General features: G+C 38.1%; 1 protein-coding gene across 3 annotated transcripts in view; it reads right to left on the bottom strand.

Moving 5' to 3' along the window:
- The window catches only part of slc37a1 (solute carrier family 37 member 1), a 110,484-nt gene extending 94,836 nt beyond the window's left edge, over window positions 1–15,648 (bottom strand). For all 3 annotated transcript variants that reach the window (XM_066707101.1, XM_066707103.1, XM_066707104.1), the window contains exon 1: window positions 15,557–15,648. The gene's annotated coding sequence lies outside the window, so the exon portion shown is untranslated. The remainder of the gene's footprint in view (window positions 1–15,556) is intronic.
- Window positions 15,649–16,836: the final 1,188 nt, after the last annotated feature.

Raw genomic sequence — 16,836 nt, 5'->3', positions numbered from 1 at the left:
AGAGGAGAAACAGGAAATCCACACAAAGACAAACCCATGGGTGGATACATTCGGACAAACCCATTTCTCTTATCATACAAAAACAGAAGTCAAAGTGGAAAGGATAATAACTTCAATAGGATGCACCTTTAACAACCACTTTGTTGGTTTTGCTAGGCTAGATAAAGTTAATTTGCTCAGTCTGTATACAAGCCATTTCTAATGCTAACATCAATATAAAACATTATATAATTTTCACAAAACACTTTCTTCAACTTTCCTATACAGAGTCTTCAAGGAGCATCTTAATGAAAACCATATTCTTGGAGATATTCAACACGGGTTTAGACGAGGCAGATCGTGTCGTACTAATCTATTAGAATTTTTTGAACATGCAACTGCAGCTGTAGACCATGTGAAAGCATATGATATGATATACTTCAAAGGTGTACTTCACCTTTATTTTCAAAAACATTTTGATAAGGTTTCATACCAAAGACTGATCCTCAAATTGGAAGCTGTAGGCATTCAGGGTAATGTAAGTAGATGGATTATGAACTGGTTGATGTTTAGGAAACAGACGGTGTCGATTAGAGGAGTTGCTTCTAACTGGAGTGAGGTTGTTAGTGGATTTCCACAGGGATCAGTACTAGGGCCTTTGATTTTTCTAATCTATATTAATGATCTGGACTCTGGGATATTTAGCAAACTTGTCAAATTTGCAGATGATACTAAAATAGGTGGCTCAGCAGATACAATCTAGGCAGCACAGGATATTCAAAGGGACTTGGCAGATTAAATTCAATGTGGACAAGTGCAAGGTATTGTATGCAGGTAACAAAAATGTCCACTATAATTACACTATGGGAGGAATAGAACTAAAAAAAGTAACACATGAGAAAGACCTAGGAGTCTATGTGGACTGCTCACTTTCTCCATCCAAATGTGGGGAAGAAATAAAAAAGGCAAACAGAATTTAGAACAAGGGAAGTAATGTTAAGACTGTATAATGCACTAGTTAGACTTCATCTGGAATACTGTGTACAGTTCTGGGCACCACACTTTAAGAAAGATATCACTTCTCTAGAGGCAATTCAGTCGAATAACCAGACTTATTCCAGGTCTGAAGGGAATGTCCTACTTGGAGAGACTGAGGGTACTGAACCTTTTCACCCTGGAACAGAGGAGACTACGTGGGGACTTGATTCAAGTCTTCAAAATCATGAAAGGCATCGACCTCATCAAACCAGAGGAACTTTTCCAGATCAGCAGGGACACACGCACCCGGGGACACAAATGGAAATTGGGCTTCAAGACGGAAAACAGGAGACACTTCTTTACACATAAAGTTGTGACAATCTGGAAGAAACTCCCCAGTGATGTGGTTGAAGCTGAACATTTGGGAACATTTAAAATCAGACTGGATAGGATGCTTGGATCACTCAGTTATGGCCTCCTCTCATTTGTAATTTTTCTTATGTTCTTATTAGATCAATATTTTGAAGCCATTTGCATGTTTCTTCTGTGGTCCATTTTTCAACCATGGTAATCTGAATTGGAGATTTAAAATACACAGGGGTTTAAAATGTAATTTTAAATCTAATGTTTTTTTTGTTTGTTTGTTTAGTTTTTTGGTAGGAACTGAAGGAATTTCCTTATGTGGTGCTTCCAATCCGGCTTGATTAAAGTTCTATTTGCTTTATCTCAACGACTTTCCCAGTTATTTCCGAGACGGGTTCTACACTCCTCTATTTTCTGTCTAATCTTTTTTTCCAGCATTTTACAGGTGATGCAGGTGAGACTGATTGGTCTGTAATTTCCTGGCTCAGTTTTGTGGATTGTTATGAGATTTGTAATCTTCCAGTCAGTTGGCACATCCCCTGTTCTAAGTGTCATTTGGAATATTTGAGTTAGCGGCCTATACGTAATTTCCCTCATTTAAGTACTGTTGGAAATATACCATCTGGCCCAGGTGATTTGTTTGTTTTTAATTCTGCTAGTCCCTGTAGTACTTCCTCTTCATTTATCCTGATCTCTCTTAGGGTTTGACTGGACTGATTGTTAACCTGTGGCATGTTATCAATTTTATATTTTGTAAAAACCTCTGTGAAATACTCATTTAGGACATTTGCCACATCTTGTTCATTTTCCAAGATACTTCCATTTTTGCCCTTTATCTGTTTCACTTCCTCCTTTATTGACCTCTTGCTGTTGTAGTATTGAAAAAAGCTATTTGCATTAGTTTTAGATTCAAGAGCTATGTTTCTTTCCATTTCCCTCTTTGCTTTCCTGATCCCTTTCTTAAGATCTCTTTGCAGCTCAACATATTCTTTGTATTTTGTTTCATCCCTATCCCTTTTGTATGCACTATACAACATTTTCTCTCTCTTGATATTATTTTGCATACTTCTATTAAACCATTTTGGCCAATGTTTGTTGGTCCTCAATTTGCTAAGTTTTGGTACAAATTGCTCCTGAGCCTCAAGTAGTATATTCTTAATATATAACCATCCATTTTCAACTGAATCTGTATCCAGTGTGCTCCAGTCTAACTCTTCTTAGTGCCGCCTCATACCTTCAAGGATTGCTTTTCTAAAATTGTAGACCATTGTTTTAGACTTGCTCCTTGTTTTTTGAAAGAATGCCTCAAAGCTAACCATATTGTGGTCACCGTTTGCCATTGGTTCTCTAATTAGTGTCCCTCTGACTCTATCTTGGTCATTTGAAAAGATCAAGTCAATGCATGTGCTCTCCCTGGTTGGTTCCCTGACAAATTGAGTTAGAAAGCAATCATTTACCATCTCAACCATTTCTATTTCTGCTTCTGTAGTCCCGACTGGGCTTTCCCAGTTTATGTTTGGGAAATTGAAATCCCTCATTGTAACAGCCATATCCTTGCTACATGCAGTCCTGATTACACTGTACAATGCAACATCTTGTTGAATATCTGAGTTGGGTGGTCTGTAACACACTCCTACCACTAATCCTCCGGATCTATTGTTCAAAAGTTTAACCCACAAAGATTCTGTTTCGTTACTAGGATCTAATTTGAGTTCTTCTGCATCAATGCCAGTTTTGACATATAATGCTACCCCACCACCTCTTCGATTCTCCTAAACTGTGTGTATCCTTACAACTTGTATTCATCCCCACCATTTTCTGTAAGCCAAGTTTCTGTCACTCCTATAACATCATACTGTGGCTTCTAGGTTTAACATCTACTACAAACATATATTACAAACATTTCAGGACTTTCCTACTTATAGTTTCCCTTGGTTTTCTTTCCTTAGTGGAACATCTCGCATTGTCAGAACTCCCTGGTCCCTAGTTTAAAAGATTCTCAATTACTCTGCACTAGGGATGGGGATCGTTAATTTTTATTGATATTGATACCATTTTCGAGATTGCTTAATGATCCGAGTCTTTATCGATACTTTTCTATTATTTGGTGTAAAGACGAGACAACAGTAAGTTCTTAACAGAACTGTTATTCCTATTATAGCAAAAACTGTGAGTCTTTAATTTCAGATTTCAACATAACGTATAACTATGAGAACAGTAAAATAATACATCAGCAGCAAAATGTCCAACACGGTTTTTCCAACAACAAAGAAAATAAATAATATACATAAATACAATAAATATTATGCTTTACACAACAAAAAGAAAAAAGAATCGACAGCTCTTCTTGACAGCTCTTCACACACTGTGTTCGTAAATCATTTTTCCGGTTCGCGCACGTATCACATTTTAGGGGCATATGTGAGTGAAATAGTTGCACTGTAGAGCCCTGAATTGGCTTATTATTATTAACGATGGAGACACAAAGTTGGGGTGCGCTCACCATGCATACCTGGGGTGGAGGAGGATGACTGTCCTGCAACGGCAGGCACCAGGTACTGCATTTTCCCTTTAACTGATGCACAACATTGAGGTGCTTAATTATTGCTGTAGTGTTCCCCCCTTGCAAGAAATTACCTTCGAACATAACTTACAGTTCGCTTCCTCCTATTTTTTGGCTTTATTATAATGTAGCCAAGCCTTTGACCGCTTAGTACGTTCAGCCATCCTAGTAAGCAACGAAATGAGAAATGAAGCGAATTAGGGCATGAGGCAATTAAATTCTTTTTCGTTTAGTTTAAAGGCGTTTGGCAGGCAATTCAATTGAATTTATTAATTTTATTAGACAATCGATGTATGTTTGTGCACCAGTGATTTGATTTAAATGACATGACTCTTTTCTCTCGAGACATAAGTTAACGTTACATTATATTACCCACTAGTCTCGATAGCAGTATTGATAAGCTTGGACCTTATTGATCTTTGGGTTTTGAGAAATTTAGAACCGGGTCTCAATCCCCATCCCTACTCTGCACATATGCTATCCCAATGCATTAGCCCCCTTCTGTTTAGATGTAGACCGTCTGGTTCGTACAGGTCCCATCTATCCCAGAAGAAAGACCAATGCTCCATAAATCTAAAACCCTCTTCCTTATACCAAGATTGCAACCATGTGTTGAACTTTCTAATCTCTGCCTGTCTCCCTGGCCATGCACGTGGTACCAGATGTATTTCAGAGAAAACTACCATGAAGATTCTGCTCTTTAGTTTCTTTCCTAACTCTTTAAATTTGTCTTGCAGAACCTCTGCCCTATCTTTTCCTACGTCATTGGTTCCAATGTGGACCATGACCAGTGGATTCCCCCCAGCTTTGGCCAGTAGCCCATCTACTAGTTTAGCAAGATCTGCAACCTGAGCACTAGGCAGGCAAGATACCATGCGGGTCTCCTTATCGCTACAACAAACTGTGTGATCTATGCCTCTAAGAATTGAGTCTCCTACAATAACTACCTCTCTCTTCTGGGGGGAGTGGGCAGCATGGTGCTCTGGTGCTCAACTGCCCTCCCATCACCCTCTGAGCTGTCACTGTCCAGCAGTTGGAACCTGTTGGGCATTTCTAGCTATTGTTATGTCTCTAAGGGATGTGCGCGCCCTTTTCTGTGGTTATGACCTACTGTAACCCAGCAATTCTCTACGCTGTCCTGCTCTACTCTCCTAGGTTTAGCTGTGGACACCATCTCTCTCATGGGCTGATTGACTAATTCCTCTATATCACTAATACAATGCAGATCAACAAGCTAAGCCTCAAGATCACGCACCTTGATCCCTAGGGCTTCAACATGCCAACAACATTCACAAATGAAATCTTCTTGGCCTGGCGTTCATCCAGGAAGGCAATCATTCTGCAAACCTGACACTGTAGTGGCCACATGCTTCTAAATGTTACAGTTTTTTTATTCTCTTGGTTCCTGTTCCCTAGTCTGCTTAACTTAACAGCACATCTCTTTCTCAACAGCTTCTTTAAGTAGCTTTTGTCTACCTGCCTGCAATTCACACCTAACTAACTCTACCTGGCTTCACCTGGAATTCCTGCTAGTCCTTGACTTAATCACCTTTCTACAACCTATTTAGCAGCTGAACTAAATTGACTTCTACAGACAATATGAACTTCAATTAAAGCAAAGTTAAAACAAAATGAGGAATGCTAAGACTGGTCTGAAACTAGGAAAACAACAAGATGGCTGCCTCTCACCTGTACTCTCCTGTCTGTGGCAACTTGTAAATACTTCTGAGTGGGTGTTGTGGAAAGGAAAGCAAAAGAGACAGAAACTGGCATCTTATACAATCCTCAGAATTTACTGTTCTGTGGAAAAGTAATAATTGAGCCTGACATTCAGGTAAGTTCTCTCTCTCTCTGTGTCTGTTTGTCTGTCTCTCTCGTGCTCTCTGTCTGTTTATATTGTACAATCACTCATACAGTACTCCCCTTCATAATACATTACTGGATGTCATCTTTGCAGGCAACAGACTATTTTCATCTGGATAAACTTGGTGTGTGAAGGCTCCAGTTCAGTTGGGGCAATGCAAAACCAGCTGTACAGAGAATACTATAGGACAGCATTTGTGTAATTGAAAAACCATGCTGGATTAAACAGGTGAAATGTATATACACTGTGTCCATTTGCAGCCCATAAACTGCTATGTTGAACTATTTTTATTATATTAAAGTAATTTATTTTACTTTTTAATTATATTTTTAATTTACAGAAGTTCAGCAAGTTTGCTTTGAAGGAACTGTTCTTCTGCAATTTAACAAAACAGATCACCATGTGAAGAATTCCAACATGACAAGAACATTCTCTTTTTACCTTCCAACATACATTTTTTCATCTTAAATGTTATCTGGCTGCCAAGAGAGCTTATAGGGATGCCATTAACTGATCTGACTGAAAAACCTCTATATAAAGTATTTTTTTAATTGTAGAAAATAATTACCATTAACTGTATGTAATATTTGATTATCCTGTTGCTTTGCAAAATGATTGTTATTAAAAACTATCAAATGGACTTCAAACTCTAATGTTTAATTTATTCTTAGGAAAAAGGCTTTTTTACAATGTAATTATACACTCACCTAAAGGATTATTAGGAACACCTGTTCATTTTCTCATTAATGCAATTATCTAACCAACCAATCACATGGCAGTAGCTTCAATGCATTTAGGGGTGTGGTCCTGGTCAAGACAATCTCCTGAACTCCAAACTGAATGTCTGAATGGGAAAGAAAGGTGATTTAAGCAATTTTGAGCGTGGCATGGTTGTTGGTGCCAGACGGGCCGGTCTGAGTATTTCACAATCTGCTCAGTTACTGGGATTTTCACGCACAACCATTTCTAGGGTTTACAAAGAATGGTGTGAAAAGGGAAAAACATCCAGTATGCGGCAGTCCTGTGGGCGAAAATGCCTTGTTGATGCTAGAGGTCAGAGGAGAATGGGCCGACTAATTCAAGCTGATAGAAGAGCAACTTTGACTGAAAAAACCACTCGTTACAACCGAGGTATGCAGCAAAGCATTTGTGAAGCCACAACACGTACAACCTTGAGGCGGATGGGCTACAACAGCAGAAGACCCCACCGGGTACCGCTCATCTCCACTACAAATAGGAAAAAGAGGCTACAATTTGCACAAGCTCACCAAAATTGGACAGTTGAAGACTGGAAAAATGTTGCCTGGTCTGATGAGTCTCGATTTCTGTTGAGACATTCAGATGGTAGAGTCAGAATTTGGCGTAAACAGAATGAGAACATGGATCCATCATGCCTTGTTACCACTGTGCAGGCTGGTGGTGGTGGTGTAATGGTGTGGGGGATGTTTTCTTGGCACACTTTAGGCCCCTTAGTGCCAATTGGGCATCGTTTAAATGCCACGGCCTACCTGAGCATTGTTTCTGACCATGTCCATCCCTTTATGACCACCATGTACCCATCCTCTGATGGCTACTTCCAGCAGGATAATGCACCATGTCACAAAGGTCGAATCATTTCAAATTGGTTTCTTGAACATGACAATGAGTTCACTGTACTAAGCTGGCCCCCACAGTCACCAGATCTCAACCCAATAGAGCATCTTTGGGATGTGGTGGAACGGGAGCTTCGTGCCCTGGATGTGCATCCCACAAATCTCCATCAACTGCAAGATGCTATCCTATCAATATGGGCCAACATTTCTAAAGAATGCTTTCAGCACCTTGTTGAATCAATGCCACGTAGAATTAAGGCAGTTCTGAAGGCGAAAGGGGGTCAAACACAGTATTAGTATGGTGTTCCTAATAATCCTTTAGGTGAGTGTATTTGTAATTATTCTGGAAGTAAAGGATGATTAAAGGTTTAAGTGAAGTTCTGAATATATACATTATTATTATTATTATTATTATTATTATTATTATTATTATTATTATTATTATTTATGTATTTATGTATTTATTAGCAGACGTCCTTGTCCAGGGCAACTTACATATTACTGTATATTAAAAGACACGATAACAATGATCACTGTATCTTCAAGACACCTTAAAGACAGTTGAAAGGAAGTCTTAAGATGCACTGAAGACACTGTCTTAGAGATGACTTAAGACACATCTTGAGACACGTCTTAAGCATCTTAAGACATGTCTCAAGACATCTCAAGACATGGTAATCTGCAGCTGCTAGTATCCCCCAGGGCTCTGTGCTAAGGCCCCTACTTTTCATTATCTAGATCCTTCCCCCCTCGGTCAGATCCTCCAAGACTTCAACCTCGACATCCACAGATATGCCAATTACACTCAAATCTACCTCAGCACCAAATCTCTTCTTATTCCACCTCTACCTCTATCTTGCCTCTCTGTAATAACCTGGATGCAACAAAACTTTCTCAAGCTCAACAGTGATAAAACAGAACTCCTCCTCAGAGGCAGAAAATCCTCACCAAAGCTGGAAACCTCATTCTCACTACTGATGATATCACTGTCTCTCCCCCCACCCCAACACGCAACGTTAGTGTCATCATGGACTCCACCCTCTCCTTTGACCTCCTCGTTGCTCCACAATATTGCTAAAGTCAGGACCTCCCTCTCCCGCCCTGCAGCTGAAGCCCTCATTCATCCAGTTAATTTCTCTGGTATCAACTCAGGTTCCTTCCATAATCTCCAAATGGTCCAAACCTCTGCAGAGTGACTTCTTACTTGTCCTCCATGAACTCCACTTGCTCCCTGGCTCCAAATGCATTGAGTACAAGATCCTCCTTCTGGCCTACAAATCCCTCCCTTGTCCCCCCTTAACTCTAAGACCTTTTACACCCCTATAAACCCACATGTCCACTCCGTTCCACCACAGCAGGCCACCTTGTCATCCCTAGGGCCAAGCTCCAGAGCTTCTGTGACAGGGCTTTCTCGAGGGTTGCCCCAGTGCTCTGGAACTACCTCCATCCAGCCATCTGTCACTTTGAGTCCAACACCATCATTTCAGTCCATCCTAAAAACCTCTTCAACCAGACCCTCCCTTAACCCCCTCATAATTAAACATGCTTTTCAGTTCACACCCCTCTCTTCTTTCAAGTGGTTTAGTTTGTAGTGGATCTGTCTTGATTTCTGATCTTTTTTTTGTTTTAATGTCCAACAATTGTAAAGCGATAATTGAATAGCAATTGAATAGCATGATATAAGTTCCATTAATTATTATCAATGTTTAATTCTAGACTTAAAAATGCTTTAGAAGTGCCTAAGTCTCCTTTAATTGTGTATTTTTTTTTGTGTGGACTATTACAGTTGGACTACTAAACTATCCGTAACAAGTTACTTGTTCACCTACTGGAATTTTAACCAAGCCTTTGAAACAATTAATAATTTGTAACTTACTTTTGTAATCAGATATGGTTTCATTACTAGTGTACTAGCAACTTTGTGCTGTTGCGATATTGGTACCTTTCTCTGTAACCAAAAAAAGGAAAGACTTTTGTTGTTACATTCCTGACATTCTGGGACAACACTGAACTTTGTTACCAATGTACTACTAGTTGTATAGGCAGCACATAATTCAGGGGATGCATAACTACTGCCTAAATCATTGCTGTGTTAAAAAGGAGTTGAACAAGTGAGACAAGTTAATTAACCATTTAAATTGTGAGTTTTATATATATATATATATATATATATATATATATATATATATATATATATTGGTTAGGGTTGTGACAAATTTCTAATTTCTAAATTTGACGAATTTGAATTTGTAGCTAAATATTTTTTTCTACCCATTACAACATGCACATGCGTGAAGCCAGTCCACATGTTCAGTCAATGTGCTCCAAATTTTATTCTAAGCACATGCACCATGTTTGTTAACTTGGCAACATGTCAGTTCGGTCCAAAGTCATTTCAGCTAAGGTTGATTTGCCAAAAATCTATTTGTATATGTTGTGTTTAGTGGTAGGATTTGTATCATTAGTTTCTTTTTAATTTGAGATGAAATAACAAAATGTCCACACAGCCATACAGCCTATAGGTGCATACAAATTTGATTATTTTATGTCATGTTATCATCGGTATCCTGGCATAATTAGTACTAATTACAACTTTAAAAATATATCATTAAAATATACGAAAATGTATTTGCTAGTACTGTACAGACTTGCCACCTATTCTGATTTCCAACATGATAAACAATGCAGATGATGCCAGATAACAAAGTTAGTATGCATTAGTACATGTTTGTGAAGATTTTATTATCTGCATATTTTCGAAATTGTAAAACATTGTAGTAGTGTGGGTTTAAGAATTTACATAAAAAGTTGTTGTTACTTCATGTTTTAATACCCAATTGTTTACAGAAGCACCAACCAGTAGTGTACAAAGTGAATTCATGTTGCTGGTGGCATCTATGATGATCATAACAGCAGGTTACTGCATTAAAATGCTGAGCGACTTGTGTTTTTTACCATTACTAAAGAAGTACTAAATAATAAAGTGATTAGTAGTAGTATTAGATAGGCTATGTGTTAAGAACTTAAGAAGTCATGTTCAATAGCAACTTTTGCATTTCTGAACAGTTAATTTAGACTGTCTGATGACTCACACAATTGTTAGTTTTAAAAGTACTCCATTACATGCAATTTTAGGACCATGAGCAGATTTCAGCTCTAACACATTTACAGCCTGTCATTTAAATAAAAAAAAAAGATTAATAGTTAATGTTTGTAATATAAACTAACAAAATGATTCTACATTAATACTGGCAAATACAAAAAATGCCTCTTAACCTACAACTACATAAACTACATCAACATCTGCATCTGCACAGATTTAATGCTTTAAAACCTGCATTCGAAGGATGTGGATTTCTGTCAACGCCGTTGTAGCGTTATGTTGGGTGTATTTTGATAAGAGCATTTTAGCTCTGAGCTGAAGCACTGATCTAAAGAAGACCTCTCCCCCCCAAAGTTATCAGATTTCCTTAACTCATCAGCTTGGAACTGGTTTACATCAAAGTGACAGTTTTGGGGAGGATGGCACCGAGAATAGGCCAATTAGTTTGGAATCCTGCTATGAGAAGTCTGGAGAAAGGGGCCTGTAGGTAATAAACAACTCTTTGAAGTGGACGAGAGCCGAAATCCCGACATAGAGCTACGAACCCGGGCCAACCAGCATTTCCAAAAGATGGCATGGATTGACATCAATCATAAATCAAGCCCCCCTCCAATAGGACACTGGGGGCTGAAACTGAAATCCAATCTCAAAAACTCAAGAACCAATCACCTATTGATCTGACAGACGTATAAAGAACAGCGCACAACCTCTTTTTCTCTCTCTCTCACCTGAACCAGAAACTCGCTGCCACAGCTCAACCTGTAGCTCTGTTGCCCGAACCGGAACCAGAAACCAACCAAGTCTTTGCCGGCAACAGAAGAGTTAAACTGGGAGAAGGAGATTGAGCCGTACGAAGAATTCTTTTAAAGGACTTTATTAAATAAAGAACTTTACAGACTGCGCATGCCCGCCTGTGCCCACCTGATCAGTGGAGTTTTACAGCTGGACAATTGACTAAGTCGACTGTATACAAAAGTGTTCAGTCATTTAAATAGCTATTTGAGTCTTAAGAAACTTGACCCTTGGAACGAACAGGGCCCTGCTTTCCTCAAAGACTTTGTCTTCAAGTAACTACGGTGGAACCCTGCTTACAAAGAAGATTTTGTGCACAACCTTGGAGCCTTCAAACCAGTGGAAAATCTGTTTGGAAAAGACTACATTCGCGAAACCCCAACTTCCAGGTGCATCGACTGAGTGGAAGATTTTGGACAAAGCCGAACTGGACTGCCTTTGTTCCAAACCACATGGACCTCGTGCCGTGTGCTGTTATCTGAGCCCGAAGCCAGAGAGGCCTCTCTGCGACGAAGTTCAGATAAGTTTAACAGTTTGGAGTTTGTGACTCATGACATTTGAGAAATCAATTATAAATATTAATCTGTGATTCATAACTCTAGAATGTGTAATATCATTTAGTTTTCTTAAATATAAATGTGTGTTGCATTAAACTGTTTTGTTGATAATTTTAGAAATAAAACGCCAACGTCAACGCCGAGAAATATCTTCTCATTCCTGTTTAACTGTTTAGTCTGAAATTGACACAAGTTAATAGACACCAGATTGTAGGTGGCCATGGTCTTTGATTTGGTCACGGAAGTGATTTGTCTTTGATTTGTTGATCTAGAGTTGAATTTTTATTAGTTTTTCCCTTTTGTATAATTAGTGTAGTGCTACATTTAGTCTTTGTTTTTGAATAAATTTGACAATTTATATCTTTGGAATTGGTGTCTGCGTCCAATTATTACAGAAATTGAGTGCTACAAGATTCCAGGTTTCGTGATAAGGTGATACTATAAATTCACTTCTTTAATTGAAATGTATAAGTGTACCTTACGCTGCACCGTCCCTAATATTGGTAATACAAATATAAAATAAATGGAATAGTATTGTTCCTATTAAAATAGCTTTTCTTTAATTATTGTGTGCATCAGCAAATCAATCCCAAACCTTCATATAATGTTTTACTGTAGTGCTATACATTACATTATTTGTCATTTTGCAGACACTCTTATCCAGGGCAACCTACATTTGTACCCATTTACACAGTGAAATACCTTGCTCAAGGGTACACTGCCCCACCTGGGATTTGAACCCACAACCTTCCAGTTAAGAAGATCAGAGCCCTAATGATTACTCCACAGTGCTGCCTGTACAATTGTGGATGAAGCTGAAAATTTGGGAACATTTAAAAATAGACTAAATAGGATCCTTGGATCACTTAGTTACTAATGGACACCAGCACCAGCCAGTCGAGTGGCCTCCTCTCATTTGTAAACTTTCTTATGTTTCTATGTTCTATCTAATGCTCCCGTTGCATACACAGTATTCCTATATCCCCCTGGATCCCAATCTGGGGTGTACGCACTCCCATGGGGTGTGGGGAAGGGGTCTGGGTGTGGCAGGGGAGCATCATCAAAACTAAAGCATGTAATAGACTTGATGGGGCAGATTGCATTGTTAAAAACTGAGCCTAGATTTGAATAGCTGATCAAAGGAAACTAACAGCAGCCATCTCACTTAACACATGGGAGGAATATTTACCTCATGTCTTATGTCAAGACTTATGTCATTATGTGGAAAAAAAAAGTGTCATTGTTACAAATGGGAATAATATCAGTTGTGAATGTTCATGGATGCGATTATTGTTTCAGCTACATGTTGGGGATGTGAAGAACTTACCTCATTGTCCCAGGGGTGTGACGGTGGGAAAAGATTGGAAAAACACTGCTATATGCAAAGGGAATTTGGCCCCAAAAATACTAACCATGCACGTGTTGTCCTAAAACACTGTACAAAAGCACCAGACAGAAAGTGTACTATCCTGACACATTACAATATTTTAATTGTTTTCCAGGAAGACTCAGTAATTCAACTAAAGAACTAAAGTATTCACTCCAGCTAAAGATGAAATAGGTGTATTTTCACTTATAATTCATTAAAGACTACAGTAAAAACAGTAGTAAGCACTACTGTAAACACTTTTTACATTATATTGCCTGTAGTTAAACTATGTTGATTACAGTGTTGAAACTGAAGGTATCTGATACTGCATGTTAATATTTTCTAAGAACGGTACTTACAGTGTAATCCATAGAGAATACTTTAAGGCTTAAAATTGTAGCTTCACAAAAATAAACCTGCAATTCTTTATTGAAAGGATCATACATTACGTACTACATATTACAAATAAAAGTTTGTTCCATATGGGATATGTTTTCTATTATTATTATTGTTGTTGTTGTTGGGGAGGAAAAAACAAGGATATTATACTCTTCTTTCCCTCTTCCTCCTCACCTTCTACTGATTAATCCATTCCACTGGAATCTACCACACTCTCTGCCTCGTTTGCTAAGAATCTTGGAGTCACCCTCTCTGTCCCACTCCCAGCACTCTTCGCTCTGACAGGCACTTGCATGCATATGCTCCTTTGTCTCAACCAGACTGGACATAGGTACCTACCGACTCTCATCTCTCCTGCAACCGGAGAACTCACTGTACCCCCCCCCACCACTCCCCTTCCTCTAGAGCCCGCCTCGCTCCTAAGTGGTGCACTGACCTTCCCACCAATGTCAGGACCTGAACACCTGCTGGAAATTACACAAGACACATCTGTTCAGACTGTACCTGTAATACTGTAGCCCAATGTCCTGGCCTGCTCAGCATTCTTGGTATTATTCACTATGCAAACTACGCTTCCTTATGCTCCTGCTTATGTAAACGCACTTCTATCATTTTACTTCAGATTCTCCTATGCCTACCCCTCCCTGTAGCACATACCTATTATGTATTTCTTAACAGGTGCCCTTATACAGTGTGAGAAATGTAGAACTATCTAGAACTGTATTATGTCTGCACTTGTAAGCATATTGTAGTAGGATGTATGTCTATTGAATTTTCTACCGATTGTATAACTGCACTTTTGTAATACTTTAAAATGTATCTTGTGTAAACTGTAAATCACCCAGGGCATCATCTGATAAATAAATAAACACATACATACATACATACATACTTATCATTATAATCATAATGTAAACCATTCCACTACACATCACAAGGTGACATCCTATGAGGATTTCAGTCGTTTCGATAGATAGAATGACAAGCACATGATTATTGTATATAATCAATTACAAAATAAAGTTAGTGATTTGGACCGATCCATTTCAGTAAGTTTTATGTAGCCTACGTCTTAAATCGTATCTAGCTTATCCATAGCTGGCCCCCAAACCTCTGCTGATCATTCTGAGAATTGAGTTTGGAGCTTATTCAAATTGAAACAATAGGCCTATTGATTCTATATATATATATATATATATATATATATATAGAGAGAGAGAGAGAGAGAGAGAGAGAGAGAGAGAGAGAGAGAGAGAGAGAGAGAGAGAGAGAGGTTTTATTGGAATGTCGTGCTTTTGTACAAGTGTGTGTGTGTCCTTGCATTACTTAATTAATCCCGAGCAGTACATCGCTAATGAAAATGAGAAAGGAATCAGCAGTTCGCCTATTTCGGGCTGGGAGTTCGATGTCTCATTGCCTGAGAGTTTATGTTAGGTTGATGTGATAGACCTGCCATAGACTACTATCTCCTTTCCATGGCATAGAACGGTACCAGGATCGTATGCGCTTCGAAGTTAATTATTTGTTACCATTTTGAAACCCTACAACAAACAAGCTAAAAAATATATTAAATACGCACATTACTTTATTACCGACTCTAATTTGATGTTGATCTCACGAAATAATTCTGCAATCTAATCATGTTGTTTTAAACTCATTATTTATGAACTCATTAGGCTTTGTAGGACGTTTAGGAAACTAGATTGATATATTATATGTTCTATACAATCCTAAAGTATCATTTTCTATGAGAAAATCGAAACAAAAGAAAACTCACAAAAGCTTTTTGCATTGTATTAACAGAGCATACCAATTAATCACCACTTTATTGCCGTGTCATTCGGCAGGTGCTTTTTAACATTTACGTTTGTTTGTATTTGCATTACTTTTACCACTGAAAAGTCTACTTAAAATACTTTCCATTTATGAAAATAACGTGTATATTTGTACTTTTAAACACAGCAGGAATAATTATTAAGAATTTGGTATGACCTTACCTGTTTGATGGAATACATATATTTGAAGCGCTTAATATGTCTCTTCTGTCAAGTACTATACTTCCTGGAGTGTCAGGCAAGCAAGCACAGCTATTGACGTCAGAACAAGGAACCGGGGTGGCTTCATTTTTTCTGTTATTGTATTGGTGTGCAAAGAATCAGAAGGAAGGGTAGGGTTAAAGAAGGAAGAAGAAACAAATACCGCACTTTTGTTTTGGTTTGTTTCAAAAAGGTGTTTCTGTGTTCATGAGAAAAGTGTCAAATAGCATAACCTACATAGAAACACATGGGTCTACATATTATAGTATGTTTTATAGTTATATGAATTCAGCAAAAATATAAAACCAGTAGCCTACTTTTCAGTCTTTTCAGCCCATATTCTTAGTATGCATTCGTCTGTGCCAGCTTTCATGTGTGTAACACTACATGAGGAAGACTGGACTGTTTCACTTGGTGAACACTTTACATTGTCTCACTATCACTCATTACACTTCTTATCAACATCTATTTGTTCTATATCAGTCAACTACAAGCAAATTCTGAACCTGAAAACAATATAATTGTGATATGTGTTCATTATAAAACACTTATTAACACATACACAGAGACTTAAGGATTAAATAAAAAACAAAATACCCACTTGCTAACAGCTATCTACAATGTACTATGTGGCAGCTTAATTTTTTGTAAGATGCTAGTTTCTTCTACGTATAAATGTAACTAACTGCTATGATGTACAGGTTTGTTGATTGCTATTAGTTTGCTTGATTGTGGTTTGCAGTCTCTGTGGATGAAAGTGATGCATTTCAGTTAAAAATAAATTGTTCTAAAGTAGAACACACACACAGAGACAAAATATTCAGCATATTATGTTCAAACTTAGTAGAGTATCCAATTTCATCATTCCAACCAGTCTTGCACTGTGCAGAGGGGTATGTACATCGCAAATGGCTATCACGCATAATGCGCATTATACAGCTCTAGAAAAAATTGAGACCACTGCAATTGTTTCTTAAATCAGCATCTCTACATGTAGGCCAGCCAGTCCATTCCATTCATATTTTTATTTGGAATTTGGGAGAAATGTCAGCAGTTCATAGAATAAAACAAAAATGTTAATTTTATCCAAACACATACCTATAAATAGTAAAACCAGAGAAACTGATAATTTTGCAGTGGTCTGAATTTTTTCCAGAGCTGTATATTCAAAACCACATTTTGCATGGCAATCCATTCTGCACCAACTGAATGCATCGCACAATATGGAGACAGTGACTGAA

The sequence above is a fragment of the Amia ocellicauda genome, chromosome 6, assembly GCF_036373705.1.
Source record: "Amia ocellicauda isolate fAmiCal2 chromosome 6, fAmiCal2.hap1, whole genome shotgun sequence".
Classification (NCBI taxonomy): domain Eukaryota; kingdom Metazoa; phylum Chordata; class Actinopteri; order Amiiformes; family Amiidae; genus Amia; species Amia ocellicauda.
This window is presented reverse-complemented; position numbering and strand designations above follow the sequence as displayed.